This window comes from Leopardus geoffroyi, chromosome C3 (genome assembly GCF_018350155.1).
Source record: "Leopardus geoffroyi isolate Oge1 chromosome C3, O.geoffroyi_Oge1_pat1.0, whole genome shotgun sequence".
NCBI lineage: Eukaryota > Metazoa > Chordata > Mammalia > Carnivora > Felidae > Leopardus > Leopardus geoffroyi.
Genome location: NC_059338.1, coordinates 133439673 through 133464176, shown reverse-complemented (window position 1 = coordinate 133464176; position 24504 = coordinate 133439673). Strand labels below are relative to the sequence as shown.

The following is a 24504-nucleotide window of genomic DNA, read 5'->3' as shown; positions in this document are numbered from 1 at the left end:
GGCGCCTGGGTGGCTCAGTCGGTTGAGCGTCCAACTTTGGCTCAGGTCATGATCTTGCGGTCTGTGAGTCCGAGCCCTGCCTTGGGCTCTGTGTTGACAGCTCAGAGCCTGGAGCCTGTTTTGGATTCTGTGTCTCCTTTCCTCTCTGCTCCTCCCCTGCTCGTGCTCTGTCTCTCTGTCTCTCTCAAAAATAAATAAACATTAAAAAAAGGGTGGGGGGGCCACACAGGCATATGCCATTTCTTTCTCTAACCATATTCTTAAAGCCAAGTAGGAGCCCTCTCTTTGCCATCTCTCAACTAAACGTTCACTTCTAGTCCTTATTATAAACAAGATGTAGCACAGTAAATGACAGATCTGCAGCGTCTTTTCTTAGTTAATAGAAAATAATAAACTCAAAGAAATGGGAGCAAAGTAAGCACCAGAGTACTGTCAAGGAGGCTGAGCTCATTAATATTAACTTTTTACATGTTTCAACTGACTAAATGCACCTGTAATTGGTACCCTGTTGTAAATTTAAACTGCTGTGCTTATGTGAAGATTGTGTAATGAGCAGTCATTACATGCTTCCTTTTGTGTTCTCTAATGGGAAAACTGAGAAGCTCTTTCCCTTTTTTAAATTAAATGCTTTAATAAAGTAAGATTTTTAAGGGAACGAATACTCAACTTCTGAAGTTGTAAATTACTAAAAGATGCTCTCACTGGACTTGACTGTGTAGAAACTACAGTGACGGATGGAATGCTTTCCACAGCTTGCATGCTCGTGCTCTCAGCGTCAATAAGTAAAACCAGAATCATGTCAGAGTTCTGTTCCACCAAGCTTTAGACAAAGAGTGGGCAACAGCACCAGCTGCCCAGGTCCTCGCCGCGGGGATGGACAGAACCGTCACAGCGAACTGGAGCGAGCAACTGATCACTCCTCCTGATCCTGGGTACAGTCCCTCAACCATGACTCATTTGCTTGCAAACGTGGCTTCTATGCATTAAACTACCAGCTCTTTCCCTCGCTCCTCCACCCCATTACCCAGTGAAGGAAGTTCCTGGCGAAAACCCTTTCACTCACTGTGGAAAATACTTTCCACAGAAAAACATTTTATAGGGAGTATAGAGTAAATTTGATAAATATATCGAAAAACTGTAGGGACTCTGCACACAGGTATAATTACTGCAAGAAATAATTAAAAGTATGTGTTTTGATTCAACTGATTTCCAACTCATGGAAATTTACTTGACAGAGGTTTTTTAAAGTATACACTTTTTTTTTTTTTTTGTATTTCAGAATGTGCTCAGAGTTGGCAGAATCTTGTGGGATCCCTGAAACTTCAAGCTTTTTCACTTTTCTTCCCCCATCTTTAAATTGCCTATAAACTTTCATCACCAGTATTCTGCAACAGGTACAGACATGGCTGAAATGCATTGATTCATCCTAGATGGAGGGATGTTTACAGAAATTAAGCCAGAATCAGTCAAAGCAAAGCACATGCTTCAACATGAAAACCCTACCCCCTCCTCCAAAACGTCCTTAGTTATGTCTAACTTCTCTTCTTGTCTCTCCTACTCCTCCCTCAATTTTTCTCTGTCATATTTTGTTTATACTATCATGTGCTTTTCCTTTGATGGCAGTGATTTTAAAAGGCTAAAGAAATTTTCTTCTGACCACAGATTTAATACAGCAGTCTCTTAACCGATTGGTCTAAAAACAGAGAATCCCTTTCCTCCACCTTCTAACATCTGTCACAAGAGTCAGATTACACATCAACCCAAAGGAGGCCATCAGGGGGTATGTACTAGAAGAGGGAACACAGCGAAAGAAACAACTAGTGGTTAGTGGTTGAGGTCATCAGTAGACATCATTAAGGTTTCTTTATCCGATACAATCTTACAAAGGGACATCATGCCAGAAACAATATGTTTCATTAATAACAAAATAAATAGCATGAATGTTCAATGTTAGAAAAAAAACAGAATTCTCTGAATTCCTAAATAGAAATCCTTTTTGAAGATGTAAAATAACAAGCCTTTTATTGTTCAATCTATGGGAATTTATTTATGAATATTAAACACATATCAGTATTTTTAATGAAGAAAACTATCCTTTCATGGCACTTCTAATGCCATCAGAAATATTAACAGTAAAATACATTAATTACACTGTATACAATGTATGTAGCTACTTATGTATTTTGCTAGAAAAATAAGTTTATCTTCGATATTTTATGTTTACCTGTGAACTGCTTTTAATATTTGTGTTTATAAATCTTCTAAGATCCGTGCAGTGGACAAAAAAAGTTCATCAGTACCTATTTATGTGTTGTGAAAATATACCTCCAACTTTTTTTAAATGATAAGAGTAGCCTAAGGCCGTCAGCAAATATCTGAGAAGTCTAAGTGGTTGTAACTTATAATGCATGTCGAAAAAACTTATGTCAAGGAAACACTCAAAGAAAGCAATCATAAAAACTTGGCGAAACGCTGCATTTTTTAGGCTAAATGTTCTTGATGATTCTGTAATATATACAAGCACCCGAGAGGCAACTCAGATCTAACTTTGCCCCACGGTAGTGCTGAAGTTTCCGAAGTGTGTGGAGTGTAACCTGATCATAATTCCTGTGAAGAGTAAGCGTTGGCTAGATGCTAACCCTTGCCATCTGTAGGTGCTTTACAGAACTCCAGTGTGGGGGGGTTTTGGGGGTGTTTTTTTGAAGTAGGGTCAAAAGTTTATAGTACTTGTCTCCACGCACAAAATTCTTTCACTTTATGTCATCTCCGAACAAGTCTCAGAACAATTTTGGTACTACCCATGTATAAATGTGTACAACATCAAGCTCTAGCCCCAAATCCATTTCACATTCGTATTACAGACAGTCTTTAAAGACTAAACCAATAATATTCATTTTCCCCATTTAGCAAAAGGACTGGATTTGCTCCAAAATAATTTTCCCTAAGGTTCTGCTTCCAGAATATTTCAGAATAATTATTCTAAGACTCCTTGAAGAAACAACTTATAGATCGCAACCCCGAAATCCACACAGAATGTGGGCCAAAAGGTCTTCATACTCAGGGCCGAACCGCATTGCTACTAAGTAAACTGTTCTATTACTCAGGATGCTCGCTGACCCCACTCACTTCAGCCCTCATATTTACAGCAGATACACTGATGTACTGTCTTCCACCACTGGGATTCAGGACTGAAGAAGTGTCACAGAGAATTAGACCAAACTGATTTACATTACACTTAAAAATATTAAACTTTTTGTCGGCATATAAAAAGACCAAGAACAACTGATAAAAAGGCCTTTTCACCCAGCCAGTACACTGATCTGTAGTGGATTTTAAATTAGCAATCAATCCAAAATTTTTTTTAAAGTTGCAAATGCCATTTTCTAAGATTGTCATGTCCAGTTTTATTTATCTCATTTACAGTTATCAAACTTCATTTGCCAAACTCTTATCTTTACTGATTCACAAGAAATTCCTAGCAAGCTGAAATCATCACCATAAATTCAGTAAGAGTAATGGGAAAGCGTCTATGGGTAGACTATAGCCCTTAGAAAGAAATAAGAAAGTACTAATCGTTCTAGTTTAGCTTATAAAATAGCTGCACGCCTAAAAATACTACATAATCATGTAAATCTGAGGGGAAGCATCTGACTCTTGATTTCAGCTCAGGTCATGTCACACTTATGAGATGGAACCCACGGGCTCTGCGCTGGGTGGGTGGAACTTGCTTACTTATGATTCTCTCCCCGGCTCCCTCTGCTCCCCGCCCCCCACCAGCTCGCACAAGCACTTGCACACGCTCTCTCAAAATAAATGAATAAACATTTCTAAAAATCATGTAAATTTGAATTTTATTTCCAACACTTCTGAATCTTTTTTTAAAACCAAATAATCGGGCAGCACAAATGATCAAATCTTATATATTAAAATAAGTTAAATCAAAGTGATATTACTCAAAAAGTAAAAACCAAAAAAACCAAAGCTAAATGGAGAAGAACAAGTTCAGTGGAGAAAATCTGAAAGAAATTTTGAATTGTTTCCAATTAGCAAGGACCTTCGCATAAGACTTGAAAGCAAATTGTCCTTTCCTGATTAATTAAAAACATCAACACAAAGAACTAGACTCTAACTGGCAATTCTTTCGGAGAACTAGGATGGGACAGATGTGACAACCAGCAGAATACATGTGCTCCAATGAAAGAAACTGCAAAAAAATAAAAATAAAAAATAATAATGTGTTGCTCAATAGATCTGTTCCTATCCTTACATCCTTACATAGGAAAACTTTTGAAAATTATAAAAGCTGTGTAGCCGGTAGTATGGCAGAAATATCTTGGCCCCGAAATAAGTTCATTCTGCCTTCAAAATAACACTCAACTTTGCAAAGCACTCTCTGTCAATTTAGACGTAAGGTAAAATATTGACTGGAAAGACTTTTGAAAAGATCTAGAATGGTTCCTCCATTAATGATTCCCTAATTATCAGAAACACATTTCAACATTTGCCATTAATTTAAATAGGAGAATTTCATAATTCACTCAGAGAATATCAGTTTCTTCCTAAGATTAAAAAGAGGTGCATCCCTAATGTGAAACGGATGTGCTCAATTAAATGAAGAGTGAAAAATTAAGAAAAATTTGGGGCAGGACCCATAACAGCACTGCAATTAAAAAGTTAAGGAAAGAAAATTCTCAGGAAAGAGAAATAAATCCTCTAGCCTCTAAGACGGGGGACTTGCTCTTAGGGAGAAAAAAAGATTCAAGGATAGTGAATTGAGATTTAAAAAGCAAGTTAAAAAATACTGCGGTAAGGATTTCTGAATGTAATTTTAAATGTAAGTACATCTATTAGTCTTAAAACAATCCTCTGAAATTCTGATACACAGACCCTTAAAATACAGACATCATCTACAAATATATGGCATTCTAAGATTTCTGATAATTTTTCATTCTTTATTAGCCACTAACACTACCTTATATTCCGCAGTCTCATTTTGTAAGTAAAATAATTTTAGAATCAATAACAAAAAATAATGATAGAACAAATATACTGAAGCCAAAATATCTTGTCTTAAACCAATTTCTATGATTCTTTCTAGGCAGACCCCTGGAAGTTTTCTCCCACTTTCTCTCTCACCCTTTACCCCCCAATCCGAACTATGGGCACTCTCTACTCACTTCCTCGCTTTCCTTATTAAGATCAAACGTTTGTTTTTGTTTTTTTCCTGATTGGTTTAGTGGTCCTATAAAAACAGAATGAGACATCCGAAGAGATAAAAAAAAATTCTGACCATGTATAGTGATGGGTGTTATCTAGGCTTACTTGTGGTGATCACTTTGTAATACACACAAATATCGAATCATTATGTTGTACGCCCAAACCTAGTATTATATATCAATTATACCTCAATTAAAAAAATGTGATAAAAGGGCCAAAAGGGTTTGCAAAATATTTTTGCAATAAAGTATACATGACAGAAGTCACCTACAATTTGGGTGATGCTCACTGTCCAATTTCCTTCTGAAATCCCAAGGACTTATCTGTGTTATTTTACCTTCCATGGTTATGCCATGCTTTCTAACATACTGCATTTCAGCTCTATATTATTAATATTGTTGTAGTTATCCTTTGCCTCTTCTGTTGTTCCAAGTAATAATCTTGTTCTTTCTCTTAAACTCAGAGTTAGGTGAGAAATTGTTAACTGGGTCTCCTCTGAAGATGTGCAATACACTAAATTTTTCAGTTAAATGAAGCTGACCCTAAAAGTTTTTTAATATCCCCCCCCCCAAAAAAACCCTCCACATTTTGAAATAAGATCACTCTGAAATATATTGATTCTTTGCTTTCTTAGTGTTCTTTGGTAACATATTAGTAACAGTATTAAGGGTCAGCATGAAGATGTGTTACTCCTAAATTAAATATTCCCAAAATACTATCTTAGGTCGTATCTATAAGTTATTAAGTTTTAAAATGTGGATATGTTAATTATCAGGATTTTCACTGTCATTTCTTTTTTTATGAATATACCATAACTTACCATTCTTCTGTTGTTAGATATTTAAGTTTTTTCCAGTTTTTGCTATTTCTTGTCATTTCTTGGCCTATTCTACATGCCTGATTCTACTAGCCAGTCTTCTGCTTTCTAGATAAGGGTGACTTTATGGCCATGGTCATATTGTTTCTATTAGACAATTCACCCATTTAATGTGTACAGTTCAGTGCTTTCACAGAATTGTTCAATCAACACCATAATCAATTTTAGAAGATTTTCAAAATTCCAAACAGAAACTACATATCCATTAGCAGTCTCTCCTATTGCCCCCACTGCCAGCCCAGTCCCCGGCAACCACTCATCTACGCTGTATCTCTATGGATTTGTCTATTCTGGGCACTTTGTATAAATGGAATCAAACAATATGTGGCCTATTGTTACTGGCTTCTTTCACCAAACATAATATTTTGTCCATGTTCATAATATTTGTAGCATCTATCACTACTTCATTTCCTTTTCATTGCCAAATTATGTTCTGTAGTACATATATACATTTTATTTATCTGTTCATCAGCTAATAGGCATTTGAATTATTTGGGGCTACTATAAATAATGCTGCCGTGAACATTCCCATATTCATAATTCTGTCAATACAGAAAATCTACTAATTATTTTTTGCTAATGGTATGATGTAGACCATAGGGACAGTGGTTATTCAAAGAAGACAAAACCAGGGTTTTTTTGTAGGACCTACAATGATTCCTCCCTCCCTGAGCATTCACTTTCTACCTTCCTTCCCCCCTGGTTTCATATTCTATCACCTCACAGGGACAACTTCAATAGCCCAAATGTGCTCAGCCTCTAGTCTCGCTCTCCTCTAGTCCACTGGCCCCAGCACGGGGGATGCATCCTAAAATACAAGTTTCATCATTTCATTTCTCTGCATTAAATCCTTCAATGGACCCCATGGCACTCAAGATTATGGTAAAAAATGCCTCAGCAAGTAAAAGACTCTTAGATCATCTGGGCCCACTGACCTCTATAATCATGATCTCTGTTTCTGTTGCATATATAGGAACTATTGCAGTTAACGGCTCTCTCACCACTGGACCTTCGTGCATGTTGCCCTCTCTGCTTGGAAGTATGCCCACCTCCCCCTGTGGGGACTTCTCTTAGCCACAGATCTGTTTATACTCTACCTTTTTAATTATTTTATTGTACTTTATTTACTTATCTTTTACAATGGAGTACTTCATTTATTTTATTTTACTTTTAAAATTTTATTTTTGGGAAGGAAGGGCAGAGAGAGGGAGAGAGAGAGAGAATCCCAAGTAGGCTCTGTGCTCAGCCTCGATCCCACAACCCCGAGAACATGACCTGAGCCAGTATCAAGAGTAGGACGCTTAACCAACTGAGCCACCCAGGCGCCCCTGTACTCTGCCTCTTCAGATGCATCATCTCTATGCCAATATAAGATTCAAGTGAGCAAAATTTGTCTTTTCTTTTAGCTAGTGGATCTAGTACAATAAATGAAATAGAATGCATTCTCAACATGCATTTGTCGCTTTGATGAGATAATGGTATTTATTAGCATACCTGCCCAATTCCTGTGAGTAGACAGGACTCGTCTAAGCTCTGGACTTGAAAAAAAAAAAAAAAACAAACATGAAAACACATGAAACACAAAACCTAATCTGGCTATCTCTCTCCAACAGAGGCAAGCAGCCTTCCGCTGTCAGGTCATATAGGTTCCCATTGGGAGGGTTTCCATCCTTTCACACACACCCTCGTGTGACCAGGGACCGACCAGTTTGCTAGCTCTACCCCCAGTCCCTCGCCATGATTGGTTCTAAAATGAGCAGGTAGCATAACCAGGCCAATAAGTTATTCCTGTAATTTTTGTTGGAGCTATTGGGGGGGAAATGCTCTGGTTACAGGGCAGTAGTGGCTTTTAAAACGATGGAAGCTGGAGCTGCTGACCTGCTATGCCATCGCACAAAGTCCTAATTGAAAAAAGAAGCCAACACAGAAAAAAGCAAAAACAAAAGAAAAAGAGAATGTCCTAGTGAGATTTTTTAAGTCCTCCCTTCCAGAGGCACCGAGAGCCAGCTGTAGCCTTGGACTTCCCACTTATCTGAAGAAATAAACTCCAACTTTGCTCATTCTGGTTTGAGATGGGTTTGTTTTGTACAGTCAAGAGTCCAGAACTACACATCAGGAATCATTTGTGTTAGCCTATAATTAGGCATCAAACTAAGATTACACCCATCTTTCAATTCTCTGCCACTGTGCACCAATATTTACACAGTTTAGAGCCCAAATAATATGCCCTATTCTTAGGGGCATCTCAGTGGAAAGCATGACTTGTACCAGAGCTGAACTCCCACTATTTCCTTTGGTGAGTGAAACAATGCAAGTAGGTTGCAGACCGAGGGCAGAATCCTAAGCCCTCTGGAAATTAGGACATCTGAATCTTTCAGAATGATAAAAGCCAGCACCAGAATTAGACCAACTGAGAAAAGACCACGATTCTGTGGGAGTTCATGGCATTGCTTTAATTCTTAAATGATTTTTGTTTTAACCTATGCAATTATGGATTGTTTTCTAGGCAACCTGTTTGGTAAAACCGAAGGATCGGGCTTGGTTATATAAAATTCTTCCCAATTTCATGCAAGATGTAGGAATACTGAATTTCAACTCTGTCCACCATTTGCTTCCCTATGAGTGAATTAAGAAGGGTGAAGCCACTTTTTCTGAATAGAGTATTCATCAAGTATTACAAAATTTGATGTTCGTCTCAGCTAGACTTCTTTTCTTGGAGACGGGGGAAGGTAGTGAAACGAAGACATTAACTTTGTCCTCAGTGATTGGTAGAATATAATAGAAAGAACAATATGACAAAAAAAAAAATCAGAATTGGGTTTGAGTGCTTGTAGCTACACTAGCCTACCAGACTCCTGAAGAATGGTTTTGCATAACGCCGTTGGTGGCTTCCCACTCCATACGTAATATCAAGAATGAGAAGCCAGTGTCAGCTGTGCAAAGAATACCACATCATTTATGGACACCTGCGAGGGGAAGGAGGGGGGTGGGAGGAGTGGCACATGTATCCGTCATCCTGGCTCTGAACACATCTAAAGAAGATGGTAACTAAGCATCATGAGCCACTCATTAAAATTTAGGGAAAAAATATTATTAGAAATCCCAGGTAGGGGCGCCTGGGTGGCTCAGTTGGTTGAGCGTCCGACTTCAGCTCAGGTCATGATCTCACGGTTCGTGGGTTCGAGCCCCACATCGGGCTCCGGGCTGACAGCTTGGAGCCTGGAGCCTACTTCAGATTCTGGGTCTCCCTCTCTCTCTGCCCCTCTCCCACTCGTGTTCTGTCTCTCTCTGCCTCTCAAAAATAAAGAAACGTAATAAAAAGAATTTTTAAAAGAAGTCCCAGGTATGAAAGATGTTCCTATAGCTAGAGGAACTTAAATCCCTGCTCCATTCAGGGAGCATAAGCAGCTGGTAACATAGAAAACATTGTATTTGTGGTCTCTAGTAGATCAGGGGGAAAAGTAAGTTAACTGAAAGTGGCCAGAGAATATTCGCAGAAAAGCCTCTACTGTTGAATGGGAACAGCAAAAGTAACAACAGCGAGCAGAATCAGAGGCCTCAGAGGAAAAGAAATGTAGCCTTCTGCCCGCAGTGTCCTGTCTTAACCCCACGCAGCAGTACATGGCAAAGCCCAGAACTAAATGGCTTGAACATGGTGGATTGTACTCCATATGTTCAAGTGTTACAGTATTTGTTTTGAAAAAGCATCCAGCTTTAGAATTTCAGGTTTTCTTACCTGTGAAATGGAGATTATACCATAAAACCACTACTAACCAGAATGTTCAAGAAATGAGCACCTTGTGACACCTAAGTCCCATCAACAAAAAATAACCCTTATTTCTGTGCTTCATTTCTAGCTACTCTGGTTGTAATGATCTAGACCACACAGCAAAGCTTTAGGCTGCACAGCAAGATAACCCATCTGGTCAAGAGGGTCAAGAGACGGAGAAGAATGAATCCAGCGTCCATCGGCCTTCCCATGCTATGTACCTGCTACAGTACATTACTTTACCTATGTCGATACATTGCTTTGTAATCCCATTTATGTAACTTAATGCCTGCCATTTGTCTTTTCACACTGTAAGATGTATATGAAACAAAGTCCAAATAAATTGTTTCTGTATACTTAAAACACCCTACCTTACTGTGTATACAAAAACTGTTCCAGAAATAAATATAGACTAAATTGGAAGACACCATCAGTTGGCTGGGGAATGAAAAAGAAGTCCGGGCTTTCAACTAATCAAGAAGTTCCATTTGCACCACTAGAGGAAGCCCTAAATTATTCTAGAAACAGATTGGAGTCGCGAAATGTATAGTTCCAGGTTCAAATTCTAGAGCTGCCTACACCTACCTGACCTTGAGTAATCTCTCTGAGCCTCAGCATTTTTATCTATAAAATGAGAATAATTTCTCCCTCCCAAACCAGTATTAAGGATATAATGAAAATATAATAAAAGACTAGCAGAATGTAGGTATGTAAGAAAAGCTTCTTGCTTAAAACACACTTAATTTTTTTTTTTAATGTTTATTTAGTTTTGAGAGAGAGAGAGAGAGAGACAAAGTGGAAGCAGGGGAGGGGCAGAGAGAGGGAGACACAGAATCTGAAGCAGGCTTCAGGCTCTGAGCTGTCAGCACAGAGCCCAATGCAGGGCTTGAACTCATGAATCGTGAGATCATGACCTGAGCCAAAGTCAGATGCTTAACCAACTGAGCCACCCAGGTGCCCCCACTTACATTCTAATATAAAAATACTATTTCCACATTTTATGTTGAAAGGAAGTAGCCAAGCTATTATTAAAAGTTTTTAGAAGACTTAGAGACTTCACCATGAGTTACAGAATAAAGACTCAGAAGTATAATTTTTAGAGCTAGATTTAATCAATGATTTAAGAAATAGCATGAATTACTGAAACACTAAAAGCATATTTGGCAGTATTAATTAAAGTATAACTTCATTATGTATATGCTTAAAAACAGCTTTAAAATGAAAGAAAAAAAGGAAAATGGCAGCTGTGAGTAAAGTACATGCAAGGTGGTAATTAAAAACCTCTTTTTATATTCATGGTAAATACTGTTAGGTGTATCACAAAAACCCATAAACAACTAAAAACATTATATACTAATCCTATAATTTAGGATTATAATCCAGGTATAATTTTCCCTATGTAAAAAAAAAAAAAAAAAAAAAAAAAAACTGGGAGAAATCTGAGAAAATGAGTGGCCTAATTTTTTTTTACATTTTATAAAATGTAAATGCCATGTCTGTTAAGGTTGCACCATGATTATCTAAAAATTAACAGAGTCAACCAGAAATGGAAACTATACTTCAATATAAATTAAGCTTTTTAAAAGTAATTGAAAGGTTTCTTTACTCACTTTATTTTTTTAAAATTTTTTTTGAATGTTTATTTATTTTTGAGAGAGAGAGAGACAGACAGAGCATGAGTGGGAGAGGAGTAGAGACAGAGGGAGACACAGAATCCGAAGCAGGCTCCAGGCTCCGAGCTGTTAGCACAGAGCCCGATGCGGGGCTTGAACCCACGAACCGTGAAATCATGACCTGGGCCAAAGTCAGACACTTAACCCACTGAGCCACCCAGGCACCTCACTTTAATATAATTTTCTTAATAAAAATTGAGGGTCACCTGGGAGGCTCAGCCAGTCGCGTGTCTGACTCTGGATTTCGGTTCAGATCATGATCTCACAGTTGTGGGATGAAATCCCAAATCGGGTTCCGTGCTAGCGTGGAGCCTGCTTTGGATCCTCCCCCCACCCTCAAAATAAATAAACATTTTTAAGAAATGAAATTTGCTTTTGAGTTGAAAGTGTTCTTCTTTTTGTGGGAAAGGAACCTATATAAGCTTTCGTATTATGGGTACCCGAGGAAATTCCTTTTTAACATTTTTTTTTTAAATTGAGGAAAACTTCTAAAGTTATTTTTAAGAGAAGGGCATGAAAAAGAAAGTGGGCTGGCCCCTTTTTCCATCCTTCAAACAAAATAACCCATGTTAAATAGATTTATGCCCAAACACAAATCCTACTGAATGAATTATCCGTGAAACTTAATTTGAAGCCAAGGAACAGTTTAGTATCATTTCTGTGACCTGCATTTTTCCTTATTAATTAATATCAAATAATCCTTTCTAATACACAGTTTACCAACTTTATGGGCTTTCAGTGTCACTAGTTACCACAATGATTTGGGCCCACAGACCCTCATTGGGAGAGGGGGACAGCAAACACAATGCTACGCCTTGGTCACATCCTTACCCATACCTGGTTAGTTTGAAACTTTATTTTGAAATTATTAATCTTTTTTGTTGATGGCGGTTTTTTTGTTGTTTACTTTTTAAGAGAACAAACTTTCAGAGGCAAAGCACTACCAATGTGCACTGTACTAAGAATACTGCATTTATGTTTACCCTAAAATTTAACTGACCATGGAAACTGACTAACCACCGGAAAGGAACATGACTGGGGGTACCCATTTCTCATCCCTTTAGTTGTTCAAATGAGTCCAATAAAATCCACTTGCCATTTCTCTCCTCTGTGGGACAAGATACCCGAGGGTGGTCCTCCTCAGCTCCAAGGAACACGTACTCCATCTAATAATGTCTTTGGTTGAAGAGAGAGAGAGAGAGAGACAGAGAGAGAAGGAGGGACGGAGGGAGGAGGCAGGGAGGGAGGGAGAGAGAGAGAGAGAGAGAGAGAGAAGGCAAATAACGTCTAAACGACATGGGGGATCAGCAATGCTTTCTGCGAAAGATCTTGATCAACGGGAAAATGTGGAATTTCAATCTAAAATGGAACCTGAGGATATGAATTGGAGAATCTCGTCCACGTGCCCTCCAAAGAATGGAACTTAAGAAGCAAGAGACAGATTTCCGTTGAATGTCTGATTTAGAGAAGACTGACACTTATCTGCTAACCAATGAACACCCTCCCAAGAATCTCTTCCCCTCTTCAAGCCAACGAACTTACTATTTAGACTATGGCGGGACTTCCCCCTCTTTGCACTCTGGGTGGACTTTCTCCCATTCGCCTGTAAGTACATCCAACCCAAAACCCTCAAAAGACTCACTTGTAGCGTGTTACACGTTTGTTTCTCAAACTGCAATTCCTGTGCTATTCCCAAAGAAACTCAATTTCTGGTAAAACAAAACAAACAAAAACACTACCAATGACAGCCTAGGTTTGAATCCCAATTTTTCCTCTAACTGGCTAATAAAAGTAGGTGAACAACAATGGGCAAATCAACCGAACCCCTCAGTGCCTTCATTTCCCCATGTCTAAAATGCTAACACCATAGTGGGTACTTTAATTTCTTTGGGGGATTATGTGGATTACTATAGGAAGAGTTTAGAACACTATGGGGCACATGATAAGCACAATATGCATACTAGCAATTATACATGATCTTTCAGTTCCAAGGAGGTTCTATTCTACTTGCACTATGATTCAAACAGGCTCTGTGTTGGTAATACAGTAAAACCTTGGTTTGTGAGCAGAATTCATCCTGGAAACATGCTTGTAATACAAAGCACTTGTATTTCAAGGCGAATTTCCCCATAAGAAATCATGGAAACTCAGATGATTTGTTCCACAACCCAAAAATATTCATATAAGAATGATTACAATACTGTAATATAATAAAATAAAGAAAACACAAAATATAAAGAAAAATAAACAAGTTAACCTGCGCTTACCTTTGAAAACCTTCGTGGCTGGCGTGAGGGAGACAAGAGAGAGGAGGGCTACTGTGTAGAACCACTTTCACCATCAGTAACAGAATCACTGCTATCTACTGGCCCAATGGAATCTTCTCCTGCACGGGGGCCACTGTATACGCTCACATGGATGCTGACTACAGTACAGTATTGATAAACTCTTGTCATCTACTGTATTTAATGTAACTGGCAATAAGAGAGCAGAGGAAAGGGTCTATATCCTCAGGCAGCCTGACCTAGAATGAAGCAAAGCATTCCTAAGCTTACTCTCGTGTGGAAAAGCAGAGGACTGTCCTTAGGCGCTGTGAAGTGACAAAAACTACACCAGTGCCAGTGGTGGGCACCTTCCAGCGTTCTGAAAAATCACTGATTTCTGCCAAACACCGCGGACTGAGACCAAGCATCTGAGCAGGGGAGACGATCACCCAGGGGATGATCGTCACTGAGTAAGAGAGAGAGGAAACACTGGCTCAGTTGTGTGGTCCTGTGATGCTCGGCATCACGTACTGCTCTCACGTACTGCTCGTATTACAAGTCGTCGCTCAGTTATCAAGTTAAAATGTATCAGAAATGCTTGCTCGCTTTGTGGAACATGCGCAGAACAAGTTACCGGCAATCCAAGGTTTTACTGTATTTGGTCCCACAGTCATGTCTGTATATTGAAAGCACCCTGATGATGGCGCTGTAACTAAGAAATGTAATCAAATATAAGCAAACTACACTTAATTAAACAGATGACTTAAACATTTACCTCTTAATTTATGTTCGCGTCCTTGTTTCTACCTATTTGGGGTCCCATCATGATTATTAGTGTTTAGTAATACAGCAATTGTGTTTTGTTTTGTTTTGTTTTTAAGATCTTAAGTAATCTGCACACCCAGCATGGGGCTCTAACTCACAACCCTGAAACAGAGTCATGTGCTCTGCCAGCTGAGCCAGTCAAAAGCCCCTCAGGTAATATTATTTTAAGTAAGACAAATTTATTTCATGACACTGACACGGAAGTTACATGTACATATACGGTCAACTATAATGTTAGAAATACTCGGTGAATAAAACAATGAAAAACAAAACATTAACATGTTGTTCTATATAACAGGAAAGTATCTTAACAAAGCAGGATGCTTCTAACCCAATTTTCTTCACATCTTTGATTTACATCTTTTGAGTACTTTCTTCTGACAAAGCTCATTTTGCAGTATCTGATGGGATCAGTTAATCAAAACTTCCCCCTTTTTGAGATCAGAATCATTTTTCCTACTTAACTAGTTTAAAATGCGGCACAAAAAGTCTTTGCAACAGTTACAAGATTCAAGTAAAAGCAGATGAGTTGAAAGACACAGTTCCGTTTCACTATATACATTACAGCCTAAGAAATAATATTTGAGTGCTTTGGAAATTAAAAGTAGGTTAGTTTCAACTTCAAATCAGAGAATTTAGACACACTCAGAACACACTTCACATTCTGATACAAAGAATTTATCCAGGGTTTAAACTGACACGACACGTCCTTAGGCTAAGAACCACGTCTTGCCTAAAGGAATGGTAAATGTTTGTTTTTCCTTTTCTCTCTCTATCCCTCGAGGTGCCCTGTATTTATCTCTGCTTCAAATCGCTGTGAAAACTTGAACTACCTCATGAGACCTCAATGTGTTATATAAACAAATGATCAGGTATATTCTTTGCATAACCAGCCCTTGTAATTTAGTAGGAAATAGGACCTTTAATCAACAGGGACCTCAGTAAAAATAATGATTCGACTAAAAGAAACACTGAAGTAGAAGTATCACAAGAAGCCAAAGATATCAAATGTATTGGAATAAATAAGTAATAGATAAACGCCTCTTATTTTCTATCCCAGAATAAGCACGGGTCAGGCAGTAAGCATACGGCTCCTGCTGTGGGCAGTCCCAGACCCCACAGGACTCAAGGACAGCCAGCAGGACAGCAGGTCTGCGGGACTGTGGACAGCACGGCAGACAGCTTTTATTTCACTCTGGAGGCTGAACAGCTTTGGTGATAAGCCACTGTGGTGTGAAAGGAGAAAGATTTTAATTTTTTCGTTTGTTTGTTTTTAATATTTACTTTTAACAATAAAGAGGAAAAAAATAGATGGGAGATACGTAAATGTGGTGAGCACACATTATGGTCTAAAGCAATATGCACAGGCATTTAGGATATGTTAAAATAAAAACACATTTTAAGAGATAACAGCAGTATTTTACAAAAGGTTATTTTTTATATTTCAAGAGATACTTTAAAGAGAAAGTCTGAACCTGACCTTGGCATATCATATAACTATGTCAGTGAACAAGTTCAAAGTAATAACTTACATGGAAGACAATAAAGATTTTATGAAAATGTGTGTGTATTTTGAAGTAGCAACATTAAACATTTAACGTCTACATTAGAGAAAAACTTAAATGTTCCAAAGCATCTAGTTTCAAAGAAAAGATAAATTCTAGATTCCACTAGGTTAATAAAACAAAATTGCATATAAATAAGACTCATGAAGCAAGCCTAATCTGTCTAACAGATGTTTAATTTAAGTCAAAGGAATTTTACATTTCTATTCTATTCAAATATAATAGCTTGGGTAATCACAATATAGTTTCAAAACACGTTAGCTCAAAACTATCTTCTATTTTCATACTCTGTCTTATAACCTATGAAACAAAAGTTTATTTTCTGGACTATAATAAAACTGTCTATAAAAGGTAGAATTAGAAATCTAGGGGAGCCTGGGTGGCTCACCTGGTTAAGCATCTGACTCTTGATCTCAGGTCATGATCTCACATTCGTGACATCAAGCCCCACATCGGACTCTGCTGACAGAGCACAGCCTGCTTGAAATTCTCCCTCTCTCTCTCTCTGCCCTCCCCTGCCTACACTTGCTGCTCGCTCCCTCTCTATTTCAAAATAAATAAATAAACTTAAAAAAATAAATAAACCTAGATGGGGCACCCGGGGGGCTCAGTCTGTTGAGCATCTGACTCTTGATTTCCACTCAGGTCATGATCTCATGGTCGTGAGATCTAGCCCCACATTGCTCCGCACTGAATGTAGAGCCTGCTCGGGATTCTCTCTCGCTCTCCCTCGCTCTGTCCCACTGCCCCACTTGCGCTCACTCTCTCAAAAAACAATTCAAAAATTAAAAAAAAAAAGAAATCTAGATCAAATAGCTTTGTGAGTGACAAAGAAGTTAAAGAAATTGAGAGATCAACAGTTTCCTTTTGCCCCTACTCTCACTATTCTAATTTGAGTCATCAATTCAATAATTATGGCACAGTTGTTTCTTTTAAAGATATTATTTTATAGTTTAAATAAAGACTTGGAAGTCTCAGTACTCCAATAAGGCATTGGTAGGTCTTTTATAAACTTCCCCACTCATCTTTCCACTGAAATTTATCCTGGCCTATGACACTTTTGCCTTTTCAGCCTTTTTCACTTCTCAAGAAAGTGCAATAAAACTGTGTTCCAACTCTGTGATATTGATAGGTAGCAAAGTTCCAGACATTTAGGTTGAGACCACAAAATGTCAAGGGTAGGATTTTGCTTATTAAAATTCATGTAGCTAGCACCAAAAAATTGAAAACTCTTAAAGAAAGTGAAGTCCTCAAATTAATAAATTCAAAATCAATTCAATTATTTGTAAATACATCAAAAAGCAAAAAGAAAAAAAAAGGCAGTGAAGGCAAACGATCCTATAGGCTATGATACCACAAAAACCAACCTTGCATGCAGACATGTATTTAAGAAATCCTTCAAAATTAAACTACATACATTTATAGTACATGGTTACATTCCCATTTAGCCACTATTAAAGACTATATATATGTCTTTTCCTCCCTTTGCTCTTTTTGGATGGGAAGGCAGGGTGTAACTGGACAAAAAATACATTTACATTGACTGTAGACACCCATGAATCATTCATGAGGTAGCAAATAATGCTTAGACAACCCAATGCATGGAAGTAGATTAAAAATCACAATCTGCAAAATTTGCTGTTAACTTCTCTAGATTTCTCCGGTTTATCTGAGTCTCAATAGAAACATCTATAGCCTAAAGCAAAAGAATCAGAGGGGAAAAAAAAAAAGAAAATCTACTTAATTAATTCTATGGATATGGATAATTTCATAATAAATGCTTAATTTATCCCTTATATATAGATGTTGTAAACAGTGGAGAAAGACATAAATGATTTGAGCTTCAAAAGTAGAAGTCAAGTAAATGGAAGCAGCCTTATTTACTTGCTGTTTTATCTTTAAGGGTATTCGGGCAAGGTTAACTGACTCAAATTCAACACCTCCCTAGAAAATAACACGTATTTGTCACTTTCCTTCCAAAGTAAGAGTGAACAAGATAGCTAAGAAGCCTACTATCTCAAAATAAAAGGCCATGAATTCCTAAAGTTACTATGGTAGCACTTATGTGAAATTTTGCTTCCTAGAGACCTTCTTCTTAAAGCTAACAACTCTACTATCCAGATAAGTAGAGTATACAAGTTTGAACTGAAATGAAAAGGCCAATAACAACAACGAAAAAGCAGGACACGTTGTACTGACAATCCCTAAACCACGTCTTCTCACTTCCGGGTACACATCCACCTGTTCTACAGTACAGAAAAGCAGAGCTGAGGAATCAGAGCCCACTCTAACCGTCTCAGAAGATTCCAACTCTGGTGCTACCTCCTCTAAGACATGCTAACTCAAAACACTTATACAAGTGTAGATTGGTAATACTTTTAATTTTAATGATTTCCAAAAAACACCAGCTACACTAGCAGAAGTCCCACGTAGAAACTTTCAATTGAGGGGCAGCTGGGTGGCTCAGTTCATTAAGCTGCCGACTTCGGCTCGGGTCATGATCTCATGGTTCTTTTGAGTTCGAGCCCCACATTGGGCTCTGTGCTGACAGCTCAGAGCCTGAAGCCTGCTTAGGATTCTGTCTCCCCCCCCCCCCCCCCCCCCCCGCCCCTGCCCCTGCCCTGCTAATGTCTCCCTCTCAAATGTAAACAAACATTAAAAAAAAAAACAACTTCCAATTGAAAAAAAGTGTTCTCACAGTAAAATTAAAATGGCTCTAAACTGAAACTCAACTGTCTTACAATCCAAGAAACAGCTTATGAATTTGATTTAAAAATACGTTTTTAAGTTGCTGTCTGTAATTCTAAAATTTGCTTTTCCAGAATTTAAGTTAACCAGAAGAATCAGGTTCTCCCCGTATTTCTGGTATGTTTTTCATCCATGCACTATGCTTACTAATATCACTCTGCTTGTCTGCACCTATAGAAATAGCAAGGACACCGTTTCAAACAGACTGTCCAGACTCTGATTACCTCAACCTGACCAAGCACAACACGTCTACCTCAGGAGGTGTGTACCTTCCCCGGAGCGTACTTTGCAAGCATCGTTAACCCCATACAAACAAAACGTTTACTTAGGCTAGATAGCTTTAATTGTTGTTGCTGGTGCCTCAACCTCTACTGCTATGGACAGATTAAGACTTTTAGTAAGAAAAGACATATAATTCAGAAATTACTGTTCAGTTTTTTTCTTTCAAAGAAAACTCAAAACGCCAAAGCTCAGTGTAAAAACAATGAGCAAGGAAATAGGGAGTTAAGCTTGTAGTGATATTCCTTTTCCACTTGAATAATTTGGGCTATTGGAAATACTGGTTCCCACAGCACTGAGCATAGGCTAGCACAAGATAAACAATTAATAAATCTTTCTGAAAGGAAGGAGAATCAGAAGGAAAGAGACATGGCCTGGAGGTAAAAAGAGGAGGGAGGGGAGTGAGAAAGGAGAGTTAATGGTGCTGAATGAATCTAATTTGATGGAGACAACTAGTCCAATCTGTGGACACTAGTACATACATAAAAAAGGAGGAAAGCAGACTAGTACAGATGCTTTAAAAACTGGCCTGTCATCCAGTTTCCAACTGATGGCTCTCTGTCAGTGACACCCACTAGACGATCATCTTGACTTACCAGTAAGCCTGAGTTCAGCAGTCTACTCTATTCACTAAGAGCAAAGGTGCCTACCAAGTGGGGCTAGGGTTAAGATTCTAGCTCGAACAGTTAAATGACTGAGGGCATTTTGCCAACTGTCAAAATGCTTGTTATTTTCCAGATCACAGTGCCTACCATGCCAGCATTTCAAGGAAATACACAAAGGAGCAATACAATTAAATGTCTGTAGATTTTGCCTGAAGCAAGATATATATATTTAAATGTCCTCCATGTTTGTTTAGATCAATACTGAGTTTCAGTAGACAGTGCTCAGAGCTTCAGATCTGTAGCTCAAATCAAGCTGCCCCATTTTCACGGGAACTCACACATCTCTTAGTTAAATCAGGCTGCTAACCACACATCTCACATCTATGAACGAAAAGCAAATTCAAAATGCAACAAATACTCCCTTGAATGTTCTAGTGGCTTGAATGCCATAGCCAATACGGACAGAATTTTTTTTATGTCTCGATATGCTTAATAAAATTTTGAGTATTTAGTATTACCAACAACACAATATATTAGTATTACCAAAAGTATATTACACTTTATTGGAGAACTTATATCTCCATATATTAGCATCTCAGAGTTTGGCTCTCACTAGTATCTGTAAAAAATTCTTCACCCACCCATCCCACCCAAAATCTTCTGGCATACAGAAAATAGACTTCGAAGTAAATACAAAGTACACATGATTCCACAGTGAGTTTAGTTTTCCATAGTGAAGGGAAAATTACATTTTGAGGCTATATTGTCCAACAGATCTATCTAATGCTTGTTCCTGTTTTGACTATCAATTCTAGAATTATTTTATTGGCTAACTTTAAAATTGCTTCAAATGTAAGAATGGAATGGAAATACCGATGTAGTTATAGATTAAGAGGCACAATGTGGTCTGTTAAATAAATTGTCTTTTTAATTCAAACTACAGAATTCCCTTTCCAGATACTCAAATCTGAAATTTACATTTATACTCATAGACATAAACCTTTTGGAAAGTGTAAGGAAATATAATTAATCATGCTCTCAAATCAAAATTTTAAGATGTATTCAACAACACTGTCTTCAAGAACATGTTGTCCACATTATCACACATGTTAAAAGTCAATATATTTTTATTTTATTTTGAGAGTGAGTGAGCACGAGCATGAGCAGGCGACAGGAGCAGAGGAAGAGAGAGAATCTTAAGCAGCCTCCACACTCAGCTCAAAGCCCCACAGCGGGGATCAGTCTCTTGACTTTGGGATCACGATCTGAGCCAAAATCAAGAGTTGGACGCTCAATTGACTGAACCACCCAGTCACCCCCAAAGTATTTTGATATAATATGTCCTTCTCAGCCTTGAAAACAAACTAAACAGCTAATAGGCCTGGGTGGCTCAGTCGGTTAAGCATCCAACTCTTGATTTCTTTCAGCTCAGGTCATGATCTCAAGGTTCATGAGAACGAGTCCTACATTGGGCTCTGTGCTGTTAGAGCAGGGATTCTCTCTCCCTCCCTCTCTCTCTCTGTCTCTCAAGACAAATAAATAAACTTAAAAAAAAAAAAAAAACTAAAAGAAAGCTGAAGTTCTATTTGAGCCGACTCTGCTCTACCTCAAAGCCAAGCCACCTCATTTCTTAAATAATTTTAAAAATGTTCCCAAAGATATAAATTATTATGCTTTTCAAGTTAAGAGTCCTATGTAATTCTATAATCACTGTATTTCATACAACCTGTTCTAAGAAAAGTGATTCATCCATCAGGCCACAAATGCCATCTGTAAACTAAAATTTCTAATATTTCAAGGGGTAAAGAATGCTGATTCATAGCATACCACATTTATAATGGAAAAAGGAATCCAAATGGCTTGCTTTCCCCCATGTGCCTCCCCCTCTAAAAGCGAGTATGAAATGAACGTGCCAGAGTGGAACTTTAAATTGTTTAGGTAGTCATTAAATTTCAGATGGGTTGTCATGTTTCACAGCTTGAAATAAAGGTTAAAAGTTAGGACCTGCTAATGAAATATAAGCAAATAAGGTTTGACTTTTAAATTAATTTTGAAATCTGCACATATCAACATGATCTTCCTATATTACACTTACTACCACATGCCTGTATTCAGGGCTGTTTAGGCATAAAATAGAGCTCAGTGGTTAAGATCAAGGTCTTTGGAGTGGCAAATTGCCACTTATTTGATATGACCTTGGAAAAGTCACTTAACCTTTCTAAGCTTCAATTTCCTTATCTGTTCTTCTAAAGATAACTGAAAAGCACTTACATAATGCCTGGCACACACTGAAAGAGCTGCTGTTATTAACATTATCAAAGAAATCTCTGCAAGTTGCACTTAGAAAATCAAATGTGCATACAAAACCCTTATATAATTTACAAAATTTTGTTTAAAAAAAAAACAAAAACCTAGAGGTCAGACTTAATTCTTTCTACAAATGAAAATCACAGTGGCAGAAAAAGAGACCAATGCCTGAAGAAAACAGATCAAAAAAGAAAACAAGGGCACCTGGGTGGCTCAGTCGCTTAAGCATTTGACTCTTCATTTCAGCTCAGGCCACGATCTCACGGTTTGTGAGATGGAGCCCCGCATTGGGCTCTGCCTGCTTGGGATTCTCTCTCTCTCCCTTTCTCTCCGCCCCTCACCCACTAGTACATGCACACTCGCTCTCACTCTCTCTCTCTGACTCTCTCAAAATAAATAAATAAACATTTTTTTTTAAATACCAAAAAAACAAAAAAGAAAAAAAAGAAAAAGAAGAAGAAAAAAAAAACAAGAGAAGAACCCAAAAGAGCAACCAATATCCTGGACTGCCTAAAGAAAACTGCCAAGGACACAAGGAAATGGGTGGTCTGCTTATTCCTATAGCTATCTTTTTTTTTTTTTTTTTTTTTTTCCCCAGTAAGCTCAATGCCCAATGTGGGGCTGAACTCACAACCTCGAGATCAAGAGTCGCGTGCTCTACTAACGGAGCCAGCCAGGTGTCCCTCCTACAGCTTTTTGATCATGAATTCAAACATCAACATACGAAGTGGAAAAATGACCAAAAAATTTCCCCAATCTAGAAACAGAAAACCAAGTAAGGAAGTCACATTGTGTAGCCAGTGACAGGTAGTGGGAAATTTTTAACTTATTTGGTTTTTAGAGACTGCAATTTTCAAATCTCTCACTCTCTAGAAAGATACCACAAAACATATCCAATATGGCAGCACGATCCAGTAAGGAGGTAAAAAGCTCTCACACCTGCTTCAGGTTTGCCCGCAGCTTGATCATAAGAACCTTCTAGGGTAGTGACAAAATAAATACAGAACTGGAAGCATTACCCTCTGAATTCTATCTTGATTAAGCATACTTTAGTACATAAAATATGCAACACAGGTAATTTCTCAGAACATTTAAGAGTCATATACTTTAAGTATCTGATACAAATTAACTTCATATTTAGAAATAAGTATAAAAACTACTTCTAGTTTGTATTTATAGATGCAGAGTTCAATGACTCTAAATATAAATGAACTCATAATATATACTACCTAATAATTATATTAACAAACATTTATTCAGTCTTTCCTATAGACCAGGCACTATCCTAAAAAGTCAGGGATACTATTTTTTAATAACACAAAAACAGTCTCAAAGTTCATGGAGCTTCTATTTTCATAGGGAAGACTGTAAAGAGGTAAGTAAAATATATCACATGATAAAAATCAATCAGGGTTGTGTGCTAAGAAGTGACTGAGAAGCTATTTCAGACTGGTTGGACAAGAAAAGCCTGCTTATTAAATTTAAACCATTTACCTCCATTTGCTGCCAAAATTGATAACAGCTATTCTTTTATTTATATATAAAAATAAATGTAAACACATTTTGCCAGGTTATGACATAATTCAAATTATCCCATGGGTATATATAAACCTATGCCAAATATACACAGTAAGCGCTGATAAACGGATAAGATCACCACCTTTCAATTCATTTCTAACACATTCTGACAGAATTTTTACAATAAAACAGAAATGCTGACAAATATACATTTTGTTTTTTATTTATATTTATTTACATGTTACTTTGCTAAACTCTGAATAGAATAATTTTTAATATTTTATTTTACTTAAAAACCGAAATATTCCAGGGGCACCTGGGCGGCTCCGTTGGTTAAGCACCGCCTTCGGCTCAGGTCATGATCTCACAGTCTGTGAGTTCAAGCCCCGCGCCGGGCTCTGCACTCACAGCACAGAGCCTGGAGCCTGCTTCGGATTCTGTGTCTCCCTCTCTCTCTGCCCCTCCCTGCTTGTGCTCTGTCTCTGTCTCTCAAAAATAAATAAATGTTAAAAAAAATTTTTAAAAATTCCAATAGAAGGGCATAATTTGAACTCACCTGTGCCTGTACACAGTGCAGAAGATCTATAAATTTGTAGCCAAATCCGAGAGAAATCTGCAATACAAACAAACAAGCAAACATGAATAAAAAGATGCAGAATCCTCTTAGACTCATTAGCATGGAGGTGATTTTTACAACCAGTATACAAATAACTCATTAATAATATCTTGCCATTAAATTGCATGATAAATCAAGACATAGACTTGCTGTATTACTTCTATTTGGATAAGAAAACATCAAATATGCAAGGCCACATTTCATTGTGAATTATGAGGTGTCTATCTTACAAATTTTTAGT

At 37.8% G+C, this 24504-nt stretch overlaps 1 protein-coding gene across 15 annotated transcripts in view; it reads right to left on the bottom strand.

Moving 5' to 3' along the window:
- NCOA2 (nuclear receptor coactivator 2) overlaps positions 1-24504 on the bottom strand; it is a 291905-nt gene that overhangs the window by 169346 nt on the left and 98055 nt on the right. For all 15 annotated transcript variants that reach the window (XM_045454962.1, XM_045454960.1, XM_045454958.1 and 12 more), the window contains exon 2: positions 24204-24260. The gene's annotated coding sequence lies outside the window, so the exon portion shown is untranslated. The remainder of the gene's footprint in view (positions 1-24203; positions 24261-24504) is intronic.